General features: G+C 46.8%; 1 protein-coding gene across 1 annotated transcript in view; it reads left to right on the plus strand.

Moving 5' to 3' along the window:
* ONECUT3 (one cut homeobox 3) overlaps positions 1-24,935 on the plus strand; it is an 82,466-nt gene that overhangs the window by 56,477 nt on the left and 1,054 nt on the right. The window lies entirely within an intron of this gene.

Below are 24,935 nucleotides of genomic sequence, written 5' to 3' on the forward strand. Positions count from 1 at the left end.
AAAGATCCCCACAACTGGAGAGACTCATGGGACCAGATCCTTTCACCCTGATCCAGGACTGGCTCTAGGCACCAGCAAAGCAAGCACGTGCTTGGGGTGGCACAATTCCAGGGGCGGCGTTCTGGCCACCCTTTTTTAAAATTATTATTATTATTTATTTTTTTGCTTGGGCAGTTGCACTCTCGGAGCTTGGGGTGGCAAATTCTTTGATTGGGGTGGCAAAAAACCTAGAACCGGCCCTGCCCTGATCCTCATCTGCTTTGTACTGATGGTGCGACCAAGGGCCATTAACTGCCCTCCCCCCCCCCGGCCCCGGGAGTTTTTTGCAAGCGTCCCTGTTTTCTGAAAAGGTGCATGCAACTGCGTTCTGCCTCCCCCAAAACTCCTCCCTCTCTTTAACTGGATATAGGATTCTTCCACCTATCCCAATGTAAGGTCTTGTACAACCTTGCTACATCCAGTTAAACAGCTGTCTTGATCCACCCTGATGGGGCCACATCCCAGTGATGAGTTAAGCGATTCCTTTGCGCTTACCTAGTGTGCAAAGGGCTTCAGAGTGAAATACACTAACCAGATGAAAGATGTGTCTCTAGGACTTAGACACCGCAAAGCTGGGCAGTGCTGCCACCCTGAGGACTTGTGAGGTCATGCATTTGAACTGCAAAAGTGACCCCCTTTACAGCCTTCACATCTGAGACGCTACGTTCCATTTGAAATATGCAATGATCTGGTTTTAGCGTCATGAGACAGGGTCAGATGGTTGAATAATCAAAATTCCTTGCCCTTCTCTAGAGTTTTGCATCTGACGATCTCAAGCTATTAAGCAAGTGCAGTGCAGTTACAGGGCACTAGACTGGGCTTCAAGATTCAGCCATTCCCCTGTAAGGTGAACCTTTGAGTCATTTCACCTCTTGATGTTTGTAGCTTGTACTGCCCCAGAAGTTATCACACCTTGCCTGCTCCTTTAAGATATTTATTTTTTACTGTCAGATTAATGATGTGTGTGTCAGATTAATGGGTGTGTGTGTATGTGTTGAATTAGGTGCAGAACATTTGCCAGGGTTAATCTTCCAGATAGAAGAAGCCAAACTCCATTGTTTAGAAGCTTTAGGAACATCATGGCATCTGGAGTTTGGTACCTTTTTAGGAACAGCATGAGTTTTGGGGCATTTTTGAATGGAAGCGTTCTAGAATTCGGAAACTTTTTAGAACTTCATTGACTGAAGTTTGGAAGCGCAGAGGTTCTAGAGTTTGGGATCTTTTCGAATGTTATGGATTCTGGAGTTTGGAAATGTTTGGTACATTCCATTCCACTGCACGTGTGCGTGGGGGGGAAAGCACGTATTCATTCTAGACATAAATAGTTACAAAATCCCAGATTTCTCCAAGTTTTTTTCCAAGCCCCCAACTTGGTATTTTCCTGGGCTACTTCAGCTGCGCTGCCATGAGGGAAATCTTGTAAGAAGGCAAGAGTTGAACTATGTTTCCCAAATCCCAGGTATCTGGCAGCCCACAGAGTCTGAGAAGAAAGTGAGGGGGGTAGACGCCTGGCTCTGTTGAAGGCAATGGGTGTTTTGCAGAGTTATGCAGAAGCACGGACCCTTGGGGACCCAATGGCCATAGGTTGAACTGATCAGAATTCTTCATCTTTCAAACAACACTGTCACTATTTAAAATTTTTCAAAAATAAAAAAGCAGGAAAAAGTTGGGGAAAAAATCATTAATTTTTTTTCTGGGTTTCCCCCTCCCCAGCTATGGAGCTGGTGGCAATATTTCAGGTTCTGAAAATATTCATACAACTTTGAAACCATTTTCAAAACAATTTTACTGGGTTGTTTTTTTCCCAGCCAGCTATAGGAAGTACCTCCACGAGAGAGGCAAGCTGGCCCAGTGGTTAGAGTGCTAGCCTTAAACTTAAAGCTAGCCTGGGTTTGAGTCTTTGCTCTAACACACTCTTCTTATGTGGCCTTGGCCCAGTCACTTAACCTTTCTGTGTCTCTGTTCCCCACCTGTAAAATGGAGAGAATAGCAGTGCTGTCAGGAGGGTTGAAAACGTTTAGCCCCAAAGCATATAAGAAGCAGAGGTTGAGTTCAAATGGAATAGAGGCTGCCCAGTGTTTCGGAAACCCAGCGGACCGATCCAGGCCTGCCTTCCTATTAGTCACAGAGAGAATCAAATTCACTGCAGGCTACCCCGGGGGCCCCAGTGTGTTACACTGAACACACATTTGTGTGGGTGCTTTCACTGGGTACATCTCCACTGCCAGAGACACCCTGGGGCAGCGAGTCTCGGAGCCTGGGTCAACTGGAAGCGCTCAGACTACAAGGCTGAGATAGCAGTGTAGACGTTCTCACTAGCTGAAGGCCCATCCCTTCGCTGGGTTTCAGGATCCAGGCCAAGCCCAACCCGTCTACATGGCTCTTTTACCTCCATAGCCCAAGCTTGAGTCAGTTGAGCCGGGTTCTGCAAATCTCTGCAGAGCTGTGTGGCTTTTTGGCTGCCCTGATGTAACCACTGGCTTTTCTGTGGCAGAGGAGGACTTTGCCAGCACCGGAGAGCAGTACAGTGGGGCATCAGCAAGCAAGATTTCCCCCTGCCCTGGATTCAAAGACAGAGTCTTGCCAATTTTTTTTAAATGGAAATTTTTTAAAAGAACTGGGGTTTTTCTTCAAAATTCCCCGTGACTTTTGATTCTTCATGGAAAGAAACAAAAAAAAATTTCGTCAAACAAAAAAACCCCCACATTTTACATAAACATTTCTTATCTGTGGAGGGAATGTCTCCGAATGTAGAGGAGGGGGCAGGGAGCCAGGACTCCTGGGTTTTTGCATGGTAGTCCCTGGTAGGAGTGTGTAGCCGAATGATTAGTACTGGGAGCTGGGACTCCTGGGTTCTATTCCCAGATCTGCTATTGACTTACTGTGTGAGCTCAGGGGAAATCTCTTAAATTTCTCCATCCGTGAAATGGGTATAATGATACACTCACATCTTAGCGGCCTTAATTCACGTGCTTTGGGAGGCATGGATGGAAGGTACTGTCTGAGAGCAAAAATGTGAATATACTGCATATAGTGATATGTGAAATATCCATCCGCAACCTACACTGTCCAAACCCCAGCCCTAAACCATGTAGTGAGAAGCAGGACTGGAGACCAGAGTGCAAGCTCTCTAGCTTATTATAATTTATGCAGTATTATGATTGCACAGAGATGCCCCGGTCATGGATTCATTGTGTTAGGTGCTGTGCAAACACAGAGAAAAGATATTCCCTGCCCCAATGAGCTGACAATCTTGTGGTTTCCCTCAGGTTATGATGGATAGACATTGAAAATACTGCCATCAAATACGTGTGTGTGTGTGAGAGAGAGAGATGGGATTGCAATGTAATCACTAGTCCATTGCATGACTGATGGGACCTATCCAGGACTTAAGGAAACTGCGTGTGCCAGAAATTCCCACAGGTTGTGTCTGTGTCCCGTAGCCTCAGTAAGGAATCTCCATTCATAATCTATTACAACCCAATGTGGTCTCTTTACTACGAACTAAGGCGGAAGAGCCAAGCTAGTTAGCATACGCTAGAGCTGTTGATCCATCGGTACTATCTGCTCCCAGGTATGTAGCAATTACCGTGTCTCTAGACAGATGTGAAGGATGACTGTCTATGCTCTTCTTCAGAGGGAGGTTTATTACTAGTGATGGCTCTTGTGCACTCAGGGACTGGTCAGTTTTCTTGACTGAAATCCTTTTCCATCAAAAAAATACAGTTTTGTTGAAATCGAACAGCCTTGCAAAAACAAGCCAATTTCAACAAAATGTGCATTGTTTTACCAACGTAATTGGAGGCGGGGGGGAGAAATAGTTTCAAATTGCATTTTTTGTTTCATTTTTTTGAAAACTGGGGGGAAAAATCCAGTGGGTTTATTTATTTGTCTGGATTTTAACTAGAAATCGTAGGGATGGGAAGTCTGGTCTGCCTGGGGTTTGCCAGAGGACTTCTTGGAGGTAATATGTGAATTGTGAATGCTCTGAATCATGCCATCATTCAAAAAGAGCAGGAAGGAGGTGTTGCATCTTCAACATGGACTCCTTTTCTCAAAAATGTTTATTAGTTATCGCAGTTAAATATGTTTGAACAAAAAAACAAAATAAAATAATAAAGTGTTTCAACCCATCTGACTAAGAACCCCTTCCTCTCTCAATTGCTTTCAGTTCCTGGCCTCTTGTGATGTCACCATTTCACTAGCTCTCCAGTCATTATAGTCTTCTAGGGAGACAGGACCTGAATTTTACATGTAAAAAAAGCATATTTAACAAATCTTTTCAGGCCTTCTTGCTACATCATCAGGCAAAAAGGGGCACAAGTTGTTTTTCCTTTGCAGCTTCTCTGTTCACTAGCGCCTTTAACCAATCTTGGACTCTACATTTTTTGTAGAAATGCAGATCAAGACTCAAATTTCCCCCAAAGCTCAGGGATCAGATCTGGGCCGGGGGGGGGGCGGGGGGGGTGAGAAGGAGGGAGAGAGTTCATGCAGGGCAGACACAAAGCTTGGATTTCAGATCCAAAGTCTGGTGATCCCGTCTTGGGTTTTGGTTTAGCTCATTTCTAGCATCCAATAGGACCCAATTTTGGCTGGAACAAACCACCAAAATACCCATAAGGAAGGCAGGTCTCCTAGTACAGTCTAGAAGAAATCTGGTCTTCCAAATCACTTAGGTGACACGAGATACATTGGCATTGAGTGCTCGCCTTATAGCAGAGTGGGACACGCTGGCAGCAACTCGGAAAGGCCAGTCACATAGCTGCGGGTTGAGCTATTTGGGATTCCGCTGTATTTCTGAGCGGGCTGTGCCAGAAACCTTACCGGGAAAGCTATTCCCAGCCTGATTTCCCAACAGAGATGTTCCGATAAACCCCCCTGAGCTTCCGAACACTCATTCAAACCGAAGCTCCAAGGAGATTTCCCCCCTGGGCAAGTTCAAGCCTATTTGACGGGGAAGAGAAAAGAGAGCCCGGTGTTTTTCTAACCTCACTTACAACCAGCATGTGGGCCCTGAAAAGCTCTGCCGGTCTTTTGTGACTTCAACAAATCGCCAGCACTTAAGCAAAGTGGGCAGAAAATTACAGGTTGTATTACAGATGAATGGAGAGGGAGAGAACACTGGGGTTGAGAAAACAGAGGCCTGGAAAGCCACCAGGTATTAGTTAAATGCTTATCAGTGCCCATGTTGGGAGGCATAATCTGTGCTTCTGAACAGCAGCCATTGGATTGTCTCTGTTATGTCCCTTTAGAAATGATTTGGTGGCTATTTTGCTTCGAGTGGTCAAGGTTAAATCAAGGAAAAGGCTCCCTCCCCCTGTCTCTGTGACACTCACCCAAGAGCAGAAACCTGTCTGGGGGAAACAGGAGGCAGGTTTCTCTGCCGTTCGTCTCATGGCACTAGTTCTACTCTGGAAGTTGACTATGGAAATGGCTCCTTCGGACGTGCTCCCAGTGTGGTTTTCACAGTCAGAGCTGCAGATCTTAATGCCAGAAGTTAGCTTTTACTTTGGAGGGTGGGGTTACATCTGTTAACCCTGCAGAGACAGCTCAGCTTTGGGAGTGGGAGCCGGCTCCTGTTCCTGCTTGAGCGTGGTCAACAGCACGGCTTGCTAAGTCCCAGTCAGGGACACCTAGCCGAGGGGCTACGGAGGGGTCATGAGGGGCTGATTAGCCCCGTAGCAGATCGTTAGTTACATGTAATGATGCAGAAGAACAGAGGCTAGCTCGGCATGTGGAGCCCAGGGGTGTTTGCAGGGGTGGCATTTGGACAAAATATATTTTACTGGTAAGCTGAGCACACTCGATCTGGAGTCACTAGGTGACCATAAACATGGAGCCTCCCAAGGCCATTTTAGAGAGTTCTTTTTCCAGGGGAAAACCACCTTTGAAGTGCTCAATTCTTCTCTCACTTACCCAGCTGTAGCTCAGCAGCATCACTTCTAATTTCCACATTGGTAAGTGAGGTGAAATCCAAATCTCATATTTCCATACTGAACTGCATTGCCAAAGGAGGGTTGTATCCATGTCAGGGCAACTACTAGTAATATCCCTAGCTCTTAGCATACAGAGATCTTAAAGTGCTTCACAAAGAGGTCAGTATCCTGAGGGGGAAACTGAGGCACAGATTGGTGACGTGAGCTGGCCATGATCATCCAGCAGGTCAGAGGCAGAGTTGAATAAAGAGAACCTAGGTCTTCTGAGATTCAGTTAGTGATCTAGCCACGCTGCCGCCTTATTCTGCACTACCATTGTTCAAGTGATTTATTTTGATACAAATGAAACTGTTTTATCCGTTGCATTGAGAAGCCCATTGATAAATATGTGCCTTTGCATAGAGCAGGACAGGTCAAAGACTAAACGCCCCAATGGTGAGATTATTCACCTACAAAGTAGTTTCCTGGGGAAAGTGGAGGAAGTCTGGTCACCGTAGACTTTTAAAACAAGACCAAACCCAACAGCAGACATGCTAGCTGAGTGGGACTAGGGATCAAACAGCCCCGGGTACAGCATGGGTCTAGGAACTAGGCTGGTGGGTCATAAACATGGCTCAGCCATGGACCTACTCTTTGACCTTAGACAAATCACTTCCTCTTTCTATTTATTTTCCCTCCCACCCTTTTTCTGTCTTGTCTGTTTTGACTGTAAAGTCTTTGTAGACGGGACTGTCCCTTACTATGAGTCTGTTCATCACCCAACATGATGGGGCCCTGATCTTGAACGGATTCTCTTGGTGCTACTATAAAAATAAGGTATTTTCTCTCTCTGTTTTCTGAAAAAATACTTTCCTCTGCACCAAGCCAAAATCATCTATGGAAAGAGTGAAACTATTTGAATAGAAAGACTAAACTTCCCATAGTAAAGAGACCAAGTGGGTGAGATAGTATCTCTTATTGGACCAACTTTTGCTGGTGAAAGAGACAAGCTATCGAGCTTATGTAGAGCTCTTCAAGTCTGGGAAACTCACTCAGTGTGTCACAGCGAAATACAAGGTGGACTAAGATTGCTTAGCATAAGTAGTTAACACACATCTCAAGAGACCATTCAAGGAAAAGAGGCCAGTGAACAGTCCTGCAGTCATAGGACAAAAAGGGGCTGGCGGGTTAGTGGTTACAGACTGTTGTAATGAGACATAAATCCAGTGTCTCTGTTGAGGCCATGATTTTTTAGTGTCTAGCAAAGTTATGAACGTAAGCTCCAAGGCTCATCTTTTGAAGGTGTTGTGCAGGTTTCCTTTGAGGATGAGGACTGAGAGGTCTGCCCTAGAGTGATCGCTTTGTGAAAAGGATTTGCCCCCAGATGAGCTGCAGGTTTTGTCTTTTTCCTGCACGAGTCCATTCAAGAGCACAGTGTTTGTCTTGTTTCACCCCCTAGTTGTTGTTGGGGCATTTAGTGCACTGGATGAGGTATACCACATGCTGTGATGCTGCCCATATGGTAAATAGAAAAATGCAATGGGAAATCTTTTGTGCAGATATTTTTGTGTGCGCCACACTGGAGTATCCTATCTATGGTCCTTACATAGCCCCATTGCTGCAGCACCAGGGCATCTTGCAATTTTTAATGCATTTTGCTTCGCAACCCACACCCCCAGTGAGATAGGGCCATGCTATTATGCCCAGTGTACAGATGGGGAACTGAGGCACAGAAAGAGTAAGACCTGCACAAGGTCATACAATAAGCCTGTGGTAAAGCAGGGAATTAACCGTGGGTTGCTTAGGTCCCAAGTTTGTGCTCTAACCATTCTACCATTCTCTCACGTAGAAGAGCAGCGCTGCTTGAAATGAAGACGTATAGAATGGACACCCCTTGTCACAAGTAGCTCTCGGGTGTGACTCTCCCTTGCCCTGCACCTTGTCTCATCCCTTACACCAGTGCACTGTGTCTGTAAAACACTACCATTGTGACACAGTAAAAGCTAGGTATTCTATTACTTGCCCTGTGTCTGAATAGAGAACTTTAATCTCCAGGGCTGCTTGGTTTTTTCTTTTAAAGAATACAGTTTTGGTGCAAAGGGGGTTTCCTGTCCGTTCCTCTCGACGTTGTCTTGTAATCTAGCAAGTGAGACGCATAAACAGCTAATGGCCAGTGCAGACCCCTTGAGCTTTAAAGCCAGGGTCTGCTTGCTACTAAAAGTGATTGGGGGGAGGCAATCATAGGGCTGCATGTTTCTCCTGCCTCGCTAATTACGATCTCAGTCTCAAATGCACTCAGCTTAAAGGAAGAGGATGTTTTCCTACCTGCCAGCCCTGCAGACTCCCCCTGGGATCTGAGAACCAAGCTGGGCTCGTTCCTTCTCATGCTTCACCACCCATAATGCAGGGTCACCAATGCCCTCAGTGACACCCCAGTCCCTGCAACCTTAATGTCTTCCAATTAATCCCTCAGCGACACCTGTGGTGTCCCACTGCCAGCAGCAGATCTGCACAGGTACCGCTGACTGGAAGGTAGGAAAACATAGCATAGAGTCCAGCTCCCCTCCCAGAGTGCTACTGGCAGAGCTAACAGCAGTAAAAAGCTGCCGGAGCTTAGATTTCCAAAGGCATCTCCATGTGAGATCCTCTCTTAAATTAGCATTTATTAGGGGGCTGGCTGGATGTTTCATTTGGTCATGGGTTTGAATCCAGCCTACCCACATAGGGACTGAGTGTTGTTCCCCTCTAATGGTGGTGTGGTGGCATCCATGAGATGAGTTTGGTGGGTCTCAGTTCCAGCTCCCACATTCCAAGCTGTGCGCTAACAGGCAGGCTCACCAGACAGTCAGAGGACTGCAAGGGGGATGGAGAGTGACCTGCCCCCGATGGCGCCCACAGGAGGTCCCGTCCCCCCTATATTGTGCATAAGGCATGTTGACAGGGGCGGGCAGCCTTCCCTGAAGACATGGAGAGCGCGTCCTTCACCAGGCCACTGCCTTCCGCCACCACTAAATCCACACTGCTTTTTAAAGCTGATGTCTATGGCTCTACACAAACTATGTGAGGATATGCAAATTGGCTCCTTAAATAACGTGCCTATAATGTCACCCCATGGCCACAGGAACATGTGGTTTAATACCATCCACATGCCCTAAACCTGAGCAGTGGAGCCTGACGCAGGTGGGGTGGGGGTGAGGTTGCAAAAGGGACGGGGAGCAGGGAATCCTCTCCAGCCAGCCCGTGGCGGGGGGGGGGGCAGAGCCCCTGAGGCTACAGCACCGAGGCAACCGATCCCAGGAGGGGTGGATCCACCCGCCAGCCCTAGGCTGCCACCCCGTCTGCCCACAGGTAGCAGCGCCATAGAGAAGGGGCCTGAACCCTCAGGGAAATCACCCCGACACACACTTAATCAATCCAAGGCTAGAACTGTGCGTCTGGTGTGGAACGCGCCGTTGCTCGTCTTTTGGAGAGCGGGTTAGGGGCTGTTTGGTAAATGTCAGTGCTGATGAAATAGAGGCAGGGCTGAGCCAGGGACAGTGCCGGGGAAAGGCTGTACGCACAGAGCTCTGCCCCAGTACCCCTCGGGCCTGACCGCAGCCCCAGACCTGGAGCTCCCCGCCCTGTTGGCAGACCAGTTCTGTTGTGTAACGCTCTTCCCTTCTCAGACGCCCACACTGCTCTGCCAGTGCAGGGCACTTCTGATCTTGCAGGGTCTGTGTACGCAGCCCACGGCAGCCAGCCCGGGCGAACAGGCTCGGGCCCACTCCGCTGCACTAGAACCAGCTGCGTAGACATTGCGGCTCACGCTGGAGCAGGGGCTCTGAAGCTCGAGGGGGTGGGGGGGGCAGGGTTTCGGAGCCCCACCTCAACGTCACACAGCTGTTTTCAGAGCACGAGCGCCAGCCCCACTAAGCCATGTCTGTCAAGCCCGGCTGGGAGCCTCGCTGCCATGGGCTGTGTAGACGTAGCCCTGCCGTTCATGCCCAGCCATGGGGTGGAGCCACAGGAGACCGACAAACTCATTGCACAGGTGACCACACCCTGATAAAAAAGGTCCAGGTCTAAAAAGAGCACGAGGCTCGAGAGCCACCAAGCCGCCGTCCCTGAACTGAAACCATCTTGTTCGCTGGAATTCAGGGACCCCCAACATGCTGTTACTCAGACTGCAGAGACTCAGTACCCTAGTGGCTAGTGTAGTAGGTTATGAGACCAGCAGTGCTTAGTTTGTGCCAGGGCTGAGTCCTGGCACCTCTGGGCTTGGCAGTTCAGAGCCCCGGCACCTCTGGCCTTGCTGCGTCAGTTATGAAAGTAAAAGAATTACTTGAGCCCTGGCACCTAATTGCTTGAGCTTCACAAATGAAGCACTGGAGACCTGGGTTCAGTTCCTCACGCTGCTAGTAACCTGACATGTGACCTTGGGTGAGTTACTTCCACTCTAGTTCCCCTCCCACCCAGTGTCTAGTTAGGCTCTTTGGGGCCAGAGACTGTCTCTTGCTATGTACAGCACCCACCACAACAGCACCTGTAACGCTAAGAAACATAACAACACTTTGAGACAGGAAGTGAAGAAGAAGCAGAATGTATTCAACCGCAATTGCAGGTTGGTAAAATATAATTCATTACCCAGACTGGTTTCAGAGGAGCAGCCGTGTTAGTCTGTATTCGCAAAAAGAAAAAGAGGACTTGTGGCACCTTAGAGACTAACCAATTTATTTGAGCATAAGCTTGATGAAGTGAGCTGTAGCTCACGAAAGCTTATGCTCAAATAAATTTGTTAGTCTGTAAGGTGCCACAAATCCTCCTTTTCTTATTACCCAGACTGGAATTTGGCCACAGCCCTCTGCTTAAAGCCCCAGTGTTAGAAATTATTATTATTATTATTTTATTATTGCATTAGCCAGCAAAAGCTTCCATCAAGATGGGACATCATTGTTCTAGGTGAATATACACAAGTTGACATATTCTTGCAGCTTTGAAATGGAACTTTAATGGCCACAAGTGGTCCGGACCTGAGTTTTGATTGTCTACCCAAAGGCACCCTTATAAAATAGTGCTGTACAGTACTTATGGGAACAATCCTCTTCCCCACAGCTTGTGTCAGAGACTGGAGTCAAGCAACTAATTCCCAGCAAATAATGGATTCCATGAATTTTGCTCCGTTAGGTGAGCAGTTTGCAGTTTTATCAAATGAACTCCTCGTTACAAGCTATTCTGTGAGTGGCACCAAGTGGCTGATATGGTAACACAGGATCAGCAGGAAAGTGCTGGCTATTGTCTCCCCCCCCCCCCCCCCACCTCCCATGCCAGTAGCAAGGGACCCTAAATCCAAACAGTTCATCACTATTGTTAGAATTGCAGTAGCATCCAGTGGCCCCTGCTCAGGTCCTGACCCCCTTGTGAGAGGCAGGGCCTAAAAGCGATAGTTGGAGATTTTCCAATGGAACCGTTTCTGTTGGAAAAGGCTGATTCATTAAAAGCCAAATGTTTCATGGAAATGGATCCAGTTTGATGAAATTTCATTTTGGGGGGAAAAAATGTCTTGAGAAAGTTGAACAGAAAAAACGAAGACACTGCAGAATTTCCTGCAAAATGGACAATCACGTTCCCACCCAGCTCTACTGTGGACACAAGAATGGCCATAGTGGGTCAGACCAAGGGTTCATCTAGCCCAGTATCCTGTCCTCTGAAAGTGGCTGGTACCAGATGCTTCAGAGGGAGTGAACAGAATAGGGCAATTCTTGAGCGATGTCATCCAGTCTCAGCTTCTGGCAGTCAGAAATTTAGGGACAGCCGGAGCATGAGGTTGTGTCCCTGACCATCTTGGCTAATAGCCATTGATGGATCGATCCTCCATGAACTTGTCTGTAGGAATATAAGTATGGCCATACTGGACAAAACTGCCAGCTCTCGCAATTTTATTGCAAATCTCATGATATTTGTCTTTTTCTTAAATCTCCAGCTCCTGGAGTTAGATGGAAATCCCAGCATTTAGTTTTTTAAAAGTAAGTTTCTAGCCCTCATGATGGTTGGACCTGAAACCATGACCCCATAACAGTTCAAAAAGCAGAAGGTGAATAACAGGGAACAAAATCTATTTCTTTTTCAAATCTCATTATTTTAAGCCAATCACATGATACTTGAATGCTTGGGGTTGGTAATACACCATGATGCCACCCGCTTGGCCAGCACACCGGGCATTGAACCAGATCTAAAAGATTTAGCTCCTACCTCTTGAAATGAAGAGCCAAGCAGCTAGAGTAATGGGGTGCAACGATTCAAATCCTCTGTGGAATGGCACCAAGGGGGACCTAGAGCGCGCACACCAGTGGGTTAAATATACACGTAGAACCCTACATTCCCTGTCCCAAAGAGCTTACATTCTAAAGAGATGAGAAGGAATAATATCCCCATTTTATAGATGAGGAGGAACAGTTATGTGCTATAAGGAGCCTGTGATAGAATTGAACCCAAAGTACTCACAGCTCAGGCCACAAGACCATCCTCTCGCCACATACTTGGATTGTCCCCCATTTGTAAGGCTGGCGAGAACATTAGAGCCCCAAACCCGTCCCAGTGTTCTGCACCCCCCTCGCCTGTGCTCCCAGCCACCTTCTTCTGCCCAGGGAAATGGACCGGAACAGCGACGGCAGAACAAGCTATTCAGCACTAGCTATTCTAGAAAGGCTCCCCCCCGTGGACATTGTATTCCAGAATCATAGTGATTTTATTCCAAAATATTTACCCCACTTTGTTAGCACAAATAATTCCAGAATGAAGGGGCTTTTATTCTGGAATAGGGTGTCCACTCAGGAAGCTTTTCTGGAATAGCTGTTCTGCAAGAGCTGTTCCGGTCAATTTCCCCCTGTAGACAAGCTTTACCTTCCTTGTGCAATGACCTCTGTCCTGCCCCCACCATTCCCAGAATGCCACATTTTGGGGGATGCTGCAGCATCCAAAGGCACCGATTGGCTGACCAAGAAGCCCCACCTTTGTGAGAGCTGGGCTTTGTTCCAGCACAGGTTGTGCAAATGTGGCAAACCTCTCCCACTCCCATTTCCACCGTGTTGGTGCGGTATTAGGTCAGGGACTCCTTCTAGACAGAGGATGCCCAGACAGCTCCTGGCAGACAAAGCCTGCCTGGGAAAGCAGCTGCGAGGGATGAGAAATATGAAAAAGATCCATCAGCTTGGGGTTTAGATAGCCATTGTAAATAGACCTGACTAGAGTCACTATTGATTTTTCTTGCATGGAGCTGTAATTAGATTGAACTGGGAAGAGGCATGTTAAGCTGCATCAGCAGAAAAGAAAGAAAGAAAGAAAGAAAAAGAAAGAACCAGGGAGGTTCTTTACAGAACTGCTTCACTGCAGCGTCCCTCCTGTCTGTGACCACCCCTTTCAGCATGATAAGTCTGGAAAGTGCCTAAGCTGTCCAAATCCCAAAGAAGGCAGCGTGATCCTCTCCACAAGGCCCAGTATAGGCAGTCAGGGGAGCACGATTCTATCCCTGGCTCTGCTACTTGTTCCCTGGGTGACCTTAGGTGAATCACTATGCCTTCCCATGCCTCAGTTTTCCCAGCTGTACAATGGGGATAATGTAAAGCACTTTGAGCTCTCTGGGTGAAAAGTGCTATATCAGCGCTAAGAATCAAATGCCAGCCTTAGTGACTAGAGGCGGGAGATTTTTTTGACAAATCATAAGCTAGGATTTGGCTTAATTCAGGTTGCCACTATTACAGCCTCCCAGTCCTGTATGGGTTGGCAGCAGGATTTGAACCAGGGACCTTCAGCCCGTAAATGGTAGGCTTCTTTTGAGAGAAAGAAGGTCTCCCGGTTGAAGGAGTGGACTAAGACCCTGGAGATCTTTGCTCAAATCTCAGCTGGGTCACAGACTTCCCTTGTCTTTCAGGCAGTCACAGCATCTCCTTTTGCCCAGCTGTAAAATGGGGAGAACCAGCCCTTCATTGTCTATTTAGATTGTGAGCTCTTAGGGTCTGGCTAGACGGCAGCTGGGCTTGCACCTCCCAGCCTGGCTAGACTGACTCGTGCTGGCAGCACAGACATTATAGCTCAGGTTCTTAGGCCCAGCCAGGCCCGAGACTTTCATTGTCTATAAAAGGACGTTTCTAGCCCTAATGGTTCATAGCATCATAGAACATCAGGGTTGGAAGGGACCTCAGGAGGTCATCTAGTCCAACCCCCTGCTCAAAGCAGGGTCCCGAACTAAATCTGGTTGCCTGGAAACGTGACCCCAGTGTAACCTACGAACCTAATGAACGTAATTTTTTTTTCTGAATCTCATGATTTTTAAGCTGATCTCGTGATTATCTGAGGCCAGACTCAAGATTTTTGAATGTTTGGGGTGGCTAATACCACACCCGGGAAACACTGCCATTGTCAGAGGGCCTCAAGGATTAAGGGTTCTTCCGGGCTGTTTTGAATCTGTGCATCCCTGAGCCAGTCCTATCCAACCACAGGTCGGCAAATCAGCCATCTTTATTCAACTGTCTGTACTTCACTCTTGCCACTAGATGGCAGAATAACATCGGACACCATTCCCTCTAGGCCCGGCTACCTGTATCTCCATGGGGCTGCCCCCATAGTTCAGGTTCAGTTAAGATGCAGAAGAGGTGAGATGCCCGTACTGCTTCCCCAGTGAGTGTAAATCCACCTCAGGGCCCAATTTTTAAATAAAAAGGCCCCAGAAGCGATCCTGGCAACTACAAGCCAGTAAGCCTAACCGTGGTATTAGGCAAATGGGTTGAAACCATAGTAAAGAACAGAATTATCAGATGCACAGACAAACACAATGCAGCTTTTTCAAAAGAAACTCATGCCTCGCCAATCTATTAGAATTCTATTAGAATATCAACAAGCATATGGAGAAGGGGTGATCCAGTGGATATAGTGTACTTGGACTTTCAGAAAGTCTTTGACAAGTTCCCTCACCAAAGCCTCGTAAGCAATCATGGGATAAGAGTGAAGGTCCTCTCATCAGTAACTGCTTAAAAGATATAGGAAGCAAAGGGTAGGATTAAATGATGAGTTTTCACAATGGAGAGAGGCAAATAGTGGGGTTTCCCAAGGGTCTGTACTGCAACCTGTGCTCGTCAACATATTCACAAATGGTCTGGAAAGCAGGGTGACGAAATTTAGAGACAATGCAAAATTACTCATGACAGTAAAGTTCAAAGCTGACTGCGAAGAGTTTCAAAGGAATATCACTAAACTGGATCTCTGGGAAACGCAATGGATGAAATTCAATTAATTCAGTTCACATGAAATTCAGTGTTGATAAGTTCAAAGTAATGCACATTGGAAAACATAATCCCAACTGTACATACAAAATGGTGGGGTCTAAATTAGCTGTTATCACTCAAGAAAGATCTCAGAGTCATTGTGGCTAGTTCTCGGAAAATATTCCCTCAATGCGCAACAGTGGTCATAAAAAGCGAACAGAATGTTAGGAACCATTAGGAAAGGGAAAAATAATAAAACAGAAAATGTCATAATGCCACTCCATAAATCCTTGAATGCTGCAAGCAATTCTGGTCGCCCCATCTCAAAAAAGGATATATTAGAACTGGAAAAGGTTCAGAGAAGGGCAACAAAAACGATGAGGGGGATGAAGAGCTTCCATTTGAGAAGAGATCAATAAGGCTGGGACTGTTCATCTTAGAAAAGAGATGACGAAGGGGGGAGATGAGAGAGGTCTATAAAATCATGACTGGTGTGGAGACAGTGAATAGGGAAGTGTTATTTACCCCTTCACATAACACAAGAACCAGGGGTCACCCAATGAAATTAATAGGCAGCAGGTTTAAAACTAGCATGCGGAAATACCTCTTCACACAACACACAGTCAACCTGTGGAACTCGTTGCCAGGGGACGTTGGGAAGTTCAAAAGTATGACTGGGTTCAAAAAAGAGTTCAATAAATTGATGGAGGATTGGTCCATCAGTGGCTATTAGCCAAGATGGTCTGCAATGCAACCCCATGCTCTGGATGTTCCTAAACCTCTGACTGCCAGAAGCTGGGACTAGACAACAGGGGATGGATCACTCGATGAATTGCCCTGTTCTGTTTATTCCCTCTGAAGCATCTGCCACTGTTGGAAGACAAATACTGGGCTAGATGGACCACTGCTCTGACCCAGGGTGGCCGTTCTTATGTTCTGGCAGAGAGGAGAAATGATGAGCCCAATGTCACACAGACAGAAAAGTATCTGCACCAGAATGAGAACCCAACTCTATTTCTAACCTGCTAGATCACAACAGACCATGGTCCCCCCCGTCCTCAGCATATCACTTCTAATATTGTGTATGGCAAATATATTCAGTAGCAATACTAAGGGTATACTTTGCTTTCAACAGCAGCCCTGTTTGTAGCCAACCAATCAGACCACCATATCTGAGGTCTTAGTGTCCAGCGGTGCTATTAGTAATTAATGATTGCATATTGCTATGATTATTAATAATTACTCCTAATAATTGTGTTTGGAAACAAATGCTGGGTTTAAAAACTTGAAATACCGAATAACCGATGTTGTCTATGCTTAGCCAATACAGCTTGTCTAGAGGATAATCAATACATGGGAAATGTAATAGCACAAATTCATCCCTGCAGGCCATCCCAGTTGCTTCACCCAGGGTTAATACGGCCTTTTAACTGCCTATGGGAGAGCACACCGACCTCACACATACCACTTGGGAGTTCCTGTGCAAACCACCGAGCTACTGTAGACCCATCACATGTAGCCAGAAGCTGGAGGTGTTTACAGCCATACCACACGCAGCAGGAGACACGAGCTACAAGAGGCTGCACAGATTTTCAAAGGCTGCTGGGCATTTTGGGTGCCCTGCCCACCTGGACACACTTTAGACAGACCTGATTTTCAGAGGGTGCGGAGCAGCTGCCTTCTGAAAACCAGGCCCCGAGAAGGGGCTGAATGCTGGGCCCTGAAAACCCACCAGTCTCGTTTGAAATTCTAGGCCCTGCCATGTACAGAAGTATTTGCAGATAAAAGATATGGGCAGTTCTGCAGCTCTGCCACGTAAAGGACAAGGAGCAAAGAGGTGCTGCAGACATATGGTACTCAGGAGGTCAGACGAGAACAGGATCAAGTCCCTCGTGACCTAAAAATGTATGACTCTATAGCCCAGACAATGGAGAGCAGGAGATATGACCCATAGCAAGAAGCTGGAGCTATGTCACACACCAACAGAGGGCGATGCCGCTGCATTTATACAGTGGTCACTAACAGAAAGTCAACATTTGCCATGCTAGTTAATTCCTACTCTGAGCTCAGGGAAGATGTTACATTAGCCCAGAGATTGCTGGGGAGTAACTGCTGGCAGACGGTGACCATTCTATCACAGGTAGCAAGAGGCAGTAAATAGCCTTGACATGCCTGTTATGTTTTTGCTTTCTCCACAACATTAACAATTCCTATACACTCCAATACCACATTGTTATTGCATTTGCACTGTCCCAAGTCCTTTGCACACACCAGTTTGACCTGCTGCACACCTTTGCCTCTGGCTCGTGATGGTAACATTGTGGATGGTGAGTGGAGGATTGGACGAACGCGTGTCTTGCAGCCAATGGGGAGGTGACGGGGGTGAAGGTGGAGGAGGGAATATTGTCGTAGCAAACATATCACTCACTGTTCCGATTGTGCACATCTGCGGGTTTTTTGTTTGCTTGCTTTGTTTTGGTTTGTTTTTTTTTTTAATTGGTGTCTGGAAAAAAAGTCAAATTTTCTATAAAAGGTTTCTTTTGTTTGTTTTTTTTGCAAGCATCTGATGGTCATAGGGTAGGTTTTTCCACTACAACATTCATCTGCCAGTTGTTTGACTGAGGTACCTTATGGGATACAGGCTCCACCTGGTACCACAAAGGGTTAAAAGTATCTTTGTTGTGTAGGATGTTTGTTTCCACTGAAGAAAGAGCATCTGGATTCAGGGCCATTTGCAAGGGCCAGGAAAATTATTTCTGTTAACCATTATTACCAGAGAGAAAATGGCTTGAACTGAATATATTTGCTTGGACAAATCTATTGTCTCCTGTAAACCATCTGTCCTAACTAGAGCTAAGCAAATATGGTGCACTCAGCCAATCAGGGGACAGAATCCACGCCATGGGATTTATATGACCAATCAAATCTCTCTGACGGAAGCACTGAATGCATACAGAATCCATTTGGGAGCAGTCCATGGAGCTAAAAAGTGCCTAAAATTAATTGATTAATGAATGAATTTGAGGAAATTACAACCTGCTTGTGTCTATTCCAGGCAGTAGGCAAAGAGGCTAAATCTGTTGGACAAATGATTTGTGACAAATGATTCGCTCAACTCAAGACCTGCCCAACTTTGGCTGGAAGTGGAGGACCTCAGAAGTTAGTTTGATACTGTTAGTTCAAGGTGGCTGTAATCTGAAGAGGATTCGTACATGAACGCGAACTTAGAAAGCAATTCAGAAAAAGAAATGGGTTTTGCCAGTAATTAGGAGGAACCGATTTGCAATTAAAATGTACTCTCACTATTCCTCGTGTTAAAGGCCAGGGTTAGAAGCAGCTGCATTGAGGCCCGCAATTTCATTTAAACTGGAAACAAGAAGCTCATTTTTAACAGGAAAGGTAATTAACCACTGGAGCAACTTATCCCGGGGGTGTGATGGATTCTCCATCATCTAGATCTTTAAATTGAGCCTGGATATATTTTAAAACAATATTCTCAAGCTCAGTCACAAACTATCAACCTCAAGGCAGGAATGACTAGGTGGCATTCTCTGGTCTATGCTATGCAGGAGATTAGACTAGATGATCACAGTGGTCCCTTCCGGCTTTCAAATCTATGATTTTTGCTCCCTCAATAAGCTACATGCAGAGTGCGGAGAGCTCTGCATGCCTGATACACACAGTAACGTTTTCAAAAGCAGCTAAGGGACTGTTGGCGAGCAGGGCACAAACCCCAAACTGGTTGCAAGATCTATACTTAGATTTCACCAGTCACATAACAAGTGTAAACTCCTCCGCCACTATACAGCCTTGCCATGGAGTCCCAGACAGTCCGCAGCCTATCTTGCCACCCTGGCAAGCTTGATTCTGTGATAGACAGGCACGTTACACCAAAGATCTCAAAAAGGTCAGCTTACTTCCAGTCCCAAAGGACCAGTCACTTACCCTAGGTCCATTTACATCTTAGATCTCACACCAAAGACAATGCTTGTAGCCCTGCCTATAGTCAACTAACTAAGGATTCGTTAACTAGGAAAAAGAAATGAGCATTATTTACAAGGTTAAAGCCAGGAAGCAAACACACACAAACGAGTTGCAGTCAGGTGTGAAAAGTTAATAGTAACGTCTCTAGTAAGCAGACTCTGAATATCCCTTAGGGCTAACCCAGGCAAAACAGGTGGGGGGCTCCCTGCATGTGCTTAGACATCCCCGCCTCTCAGAGTTCCAGCAGCAGCAAAGGAATAATAAGTTCTCTCTGACAGGCATTTTAATTCCCTTCCCCCAGCGTTCATGCTGTGATGGGATGGCTTGGGCATGTACCCTCTTCCGGGCTGGGTGGGAAGCAATCAGCAAAGTGTCTGTTCCACAATGGCGCCTTTGCATTCACTAGTCCTTCCTGATGGGCAGGAGATAACGCCTCCTGCAGGCATCCAGCACTAGGTGAGTTTCCCTGTTTGGTGAGTTATGTAATTTCAGAACAAACATTTTACAGTAACAGAACAAGCACGTGAGTATTACCTTATAGCATGGGAAATCAAGTTTATGCGTGAGATTAATGCATGCAGTGATTTACAAGCATTTCGTGAAGTCTAAACAGGATACACTATATAAGTCCAATGCCTAGCTTAATGATACTAACGCACAGGTGAGACAGAAGGGTGTCCACCTATTCATTGTTCAGTGAGGCCTAAAAGCCTTGGCATGAGCTGGCACCTGGTCTGCCAGTATTACAATCCCCATTTTACAGATGGGGAAACTGAGGCTCAGAGAGGAGAAGGGACTTGCCTGATGTGACCCAGCAGGCCAGTGGCAGAGTCTGGAATAGATTCAGGGCTCCTGAGTCCCCATCCAGAGCTCTGTCCACTAGAGTCATAGAATCATAGACTTTAAGGTCAGAAGGGACCATTACGATCGTCTAGTCTGACCTCCTGCACAACGCAGGCCATGGAATCTCACCCAACCGCTCTTGTAACAAACCCCTAACCTGGTCTCCCCTATAAATGACTCTAATTTTTACATATACCCCCACCTAGGGTTGTTCTCCAGTAGCCACCACAAGGTTAAAAATGACAGTGCGTGTTTTATATTGAGATCGCGTTGCAAGGTGGCTAGTTGGCTTGATGTGAAAACACAGCTTATTTTTTGCAATGGAGACATAGCCTTAGGCACATTTAAAATTTTTACCCAGTCAGGTAGTTAGATGTCTAAATGCAAGTGATCTCACCTGCAAAATGAAAGGCTCTTTTCCAAAATCAGTCCCTAAGCCTCTACAAATCTTTGGAAGGTGAGCTGGGATCTGAGGGCAGGTCTACTCTTAAAACGCTGCATCAGCACCGCTGTAGCATGTAAGTGAAGACACTCCTACGCCGACGGGAGAGACTTTTCACACCCCTGAGCACCGCAATTATACCGATATAAGTCTGCAGTGTAGACCTGGTCTCAGATAATTTCAGTTCACCTTTAAGTCGGCCTTAATACAGAGTAAAATCCCATTGTGATTTTCTATCGCTCTGATCTTTGTTGGTGTAGAACACTCCTCTACTGATCCCGTGGCATTTGACACTCACTTTGTATGGGTGTACGTGACCACACACAAGGTGTATTGCAGTGAAATATCAGCTTCACACCTCTGACCTTTTTCCTGCACTCTGGATCCCTTTACGTCACGAAGCCTGACACAAGGGAGTGCTTGGGACCGGTAGATTAGGGCAGGGGGCAGATGGCTTCAGAGTGATGCCTTTACATTGGGACTGACCGTATAAAATGAGACCCTCCCTTTCCTTCCCACTAAATATCTCCCCATTTGCACAGCAAAGCTGTTGAGGTCTGATAACATTTCTATTTGACATTAATATATGTATACATATATATATATATATTGGGGAAATTTGTGAGGCCTTTTTTTTTTTTATGTTTCCCCTGTTTTCTGACCAAGTACAGAGGTGATCAAAGCCGTTTTGAAATTTTATTTGAAATTTTTGGAAATGAATTTTGAAATAAAAACAGGCAAAACTTAAAAAAAATCTTCACAGGTCCCCCCTCCCACACACACACACACAACTTTTTTTAAAATCCAGGTCACCTACCAAAGAGCCAAATCCTCAGGACTTTATTGATTCAGTTTTTGTACTTGCTCGGGCCAAACTACTACCGAAGTTAATGGTAGCTTTGTTGCAATGAGTAAAGCATGAGTAAGGACCCTCAGAATTCAGCTCCCAGAGAGCTCACTGCTAGGACAAAGGTGATGTGCATCATTAAGTAGAGATGCCAAAATGCAGAGCCACATGTCTGTTATGATGCGATACCTTGGGAATTAGAGAGCTGGTACTGAAATGTGTTGCCCTTCTCACACGATAATCCTGCTTGTTTGTTAGAAGCTCCCGAAAAACAGAATATATTCAGGGTTCTGGTGCTCATGACTCCCTCTGACCTGGATTTTGGATGATGGCTCCATAAATGCCACAAGCTAGCGGGTAGTTTTTAGAATAGCATCATGACTACATTTCTGGAGGACGCTGGAACTCTAGAAATCAGATGTTGCATTCATTTACATGGCTGCAATTCTAGAGTAATTCTAGAGTAACTCCTACACTTAAATATTTAATCATGTTTTTAGTCATGTTTTACCACATGTTAAAGAACACAATTGTGAATTCAGGGGTAGACAGGACAGTTTGGACCAGATTCTCCATTGCCCTGTACCTTGTACAGTCTTTTACACCAGTGCCACGTGGCGCTAAAATCAAAATGGGTTTGTTTTACACCCACTATGCATGGGTGTAAATAACCATTCAAGGTACAGAAGAATGGCAAATCAAGCTCAGAATGTGCAACTTAGGGCTAAACACAACTAGGAACAAATGTGTGTCATGTCCACACTAGAGTTTACAATCATGTTAGTTAGCACGTGGGAAAACATGACTAGAAATTCCAGTGTAGACAAACTCTAGTAGCGTTCCCTGACATAAGATCCTCGCCAAAGTATTGAGACCAATTCCCAGTGTCCTCAGAAGGTGCCATTCTGCTGACATAATAGCGCTCCTGAACTGACCCCATAAAACTCTTAAATAACAGGCAAGGAACGCTTTAACCTTTACCTTGTGTCATTGGAAATAAAGACGGATTGGGCTCCTCATTGTGAATCATCGGGAAAAGGAGAGGATACTATTTAAGAGTGTTAAATGGCAGGTGGGCAGGGCAAAGAGGTGAAAGTACCAGACCAGCCTTGCAGGACCCATGATAAACGAATCTGAAATGGCCTTGGAATCCTGGACACAAAAATGGAGCTTCTTGATGAGCTGTAGGGGAAGTCATACCCATGAAACCCAATGAAACGCACCAGTCTAATTGGTATCCTCTGTTCCTCCTTATTTGGGGTTGGTTTTTAAGCGGTTTCCATTTCACAACAGCCGTAGGACACAGTGGGCTGTGCATTCTCATGGGCCTATCTGTCCTCTTAGGCAGTCCAGCTCCCACAGAGTTTTTGACTCATAGACTTTAAGACCATCCTGATCATCTAGTCTGACCTCCTGCACATTGCAGACCACAGAACTTTCCCCCCCTCCCCCGCAGACCAGCTCGGATCCTTGCAAGTGGAACCAGGTGTATCCTGTCCTTCTGCTCCAGCTGGCCAAAGTCTGTGAACAAACCACTCCTGATGATGCCAGCGACACCCAGATATTTTTGATGTGAGGCTGGCACAGGGGCTGATGGCATCTGAGCTCTGTTTGCCTAGGAGCTTAAGGCATGAGCAGAGAGTATGCACATTAGCTGAGCACAAATATCCCATCAGGGAGATCCTCCAGCTGAGAAGGTGTTGAGTGTGTGTGATATCGCACTCACAGGGCTGATCCACAAAGGGCCTGGTACAGCTACAGAAAGAGAGCTCGCCATTTGGTAGTGACCTGGGGCCAGATCAGCAGCAGCAGGAATTGGTCACAGCGCCATTGACTTACGTCTTACCCAAGTTCTGGCTCTCGTGTGGAGCGAGGTGCGCCCCCGCCAGCTCCGACTCACCCCACTCCTTTGAGCCCCTGCCCTGTCTTCGGCATTTCCGATGAGCTAGCTAAGGAGGGTCCCCGCGCCGTGTGCTGGCTTCCATGAAGGCCTTTTTTAGGCACCTTGCTCTACCCATGCATTGTACAGGGAGCCCGGGTGCCTGGCTCCAGGCTGGGTATCCCAGCTGGCAACAGGACACTGCAATGCTGAATCTCCGGGTATGTCTACACTTCCAAAAAAGACTCGTGGCAGCGAGTCTCAGAGCCTGAGTCTACAGACTCGGTCTCGCAAGGCTCATGCTACAGCACCGAAACCAGCCGTGTAGACGTTCCCACTCGGGCTCTGAGACCTGGCCAAGGGGATGGATCTCAAAGCCCAAGCGGGAACCTCTGCATGGCTATTTTCAGTGCCATAGCCCGAGCCAGAGTCCCAGGCTCTGCAACTCGCTGCCACGGGGTTTCGTTTGCAGTGTAGACACACCATAAGTCCCCTTTGTGAATCCCACCCAAAGGGACATTTTAGAAAAAGGCACTTAGGGCAGGTCTGCACCTACAAAGAGTATCAGCATAGGTACCTCTCTCAGGGACATGAAAAATCCACTCTCCTGAGAGATGCAGCTTTGCCGACCTAACCCCCAGTGTAGACAGGGCTAGGGTGATGGAAGAATTCATCTGTCGACCTAGCTACTGCTTCTCGGGGAGGTGCATTACCCCAGCGATGGGTGAACCCCTCCTAGGTGACCAGATGTCCCGGTTTTATAGGGACAGTCCCAATTTTGGGGTCTTTTTCTTATGTAGGCTCCTATTACCCCCCACCCCCTGTCCCGATTTTTCACATTTGCTGTCTGATCACCCTAGCCCCTCCTGTTGCTGTAATGAGTGTCCACATGGCAGTGCCCTGGCTATGCCGCTGTAGCGTCTGAAGTGTAGACGCACCCTAAGACTCCTAAATCACTTAAGCGCTTTTGAAACTCCCAGGTAATGTTAACATATACCGCAGAAAAATGGCGACCAAAGCCACGTATTCTGCTTCAACAAGGGTTTTTTTTTTTTTCTCTTAAAAAAAACAAACCAATGGCAAAAGCCAGGGGCGGCTCTACCAATTTTGCCGCCCCAAGCAGTCGCCGCCGAATTGCTGCTCGTGCAACAGTGACGGAGCTGCCGCCGAATGGCCGCCGCGGGACACGGCCGGCCGCCCCTTTCTGAAGGCCGCCCCAAGCACCTGCTTGGAAAGCTGGTGCCTGGAGCTGGCCCTGGAGAAAGCTTTCCCCAAAAGAGCAAAATCTGGCCATTTGTGCCAATTAAAATCCATATATTTAGTCACTGCCTCAGCCCCCGTGCAGAGTGTGGAAAATTTAATGGGGTTTTATTTATTATTATTATTTATTTTATTATGGTGGGACCACCTGGGAGCTCCAGTCATGTCCCAACCCCCTGCCCATGCCAGGCACCACACAAACACAAAAAGCGAGAAGACGGTCCCTGTCCAAGGAGCTCGCAATCTGCTCATCCCCTGCCCACAACTTCCATGTGCCACCTGCAGGGGAACGCACCTCCTGGCGTGACCTATTGCTCAATGCGGAGACTGGGCTGTGGGAGGATTTTTAACTATGGAACCTGGTTCTGTTGGACTGAAATGAACCAGTGACATGTTGAGAATGGGCTTGAATCCAGCAGGAGAGGGAGCGAAGAGAGTAGCGAAGGCAGTTGGGGAAGCATAGATTTCCTGGACTGTCACACAGTCCATT

Source organism: Lepidochelys kempii, chromosome 25 (genome assembly GCF_965140285.1).
Source record: "Lepidochelys kempii isolate rLepKem1 chromosome 25, rLepKem1.hap1, whole genome shotgun sequence".
NCBI lineage: Eukaryota > Metazoa > Chordata > Testudines > Cheloniidae > Lepidochelys > Lepidochelys kempii.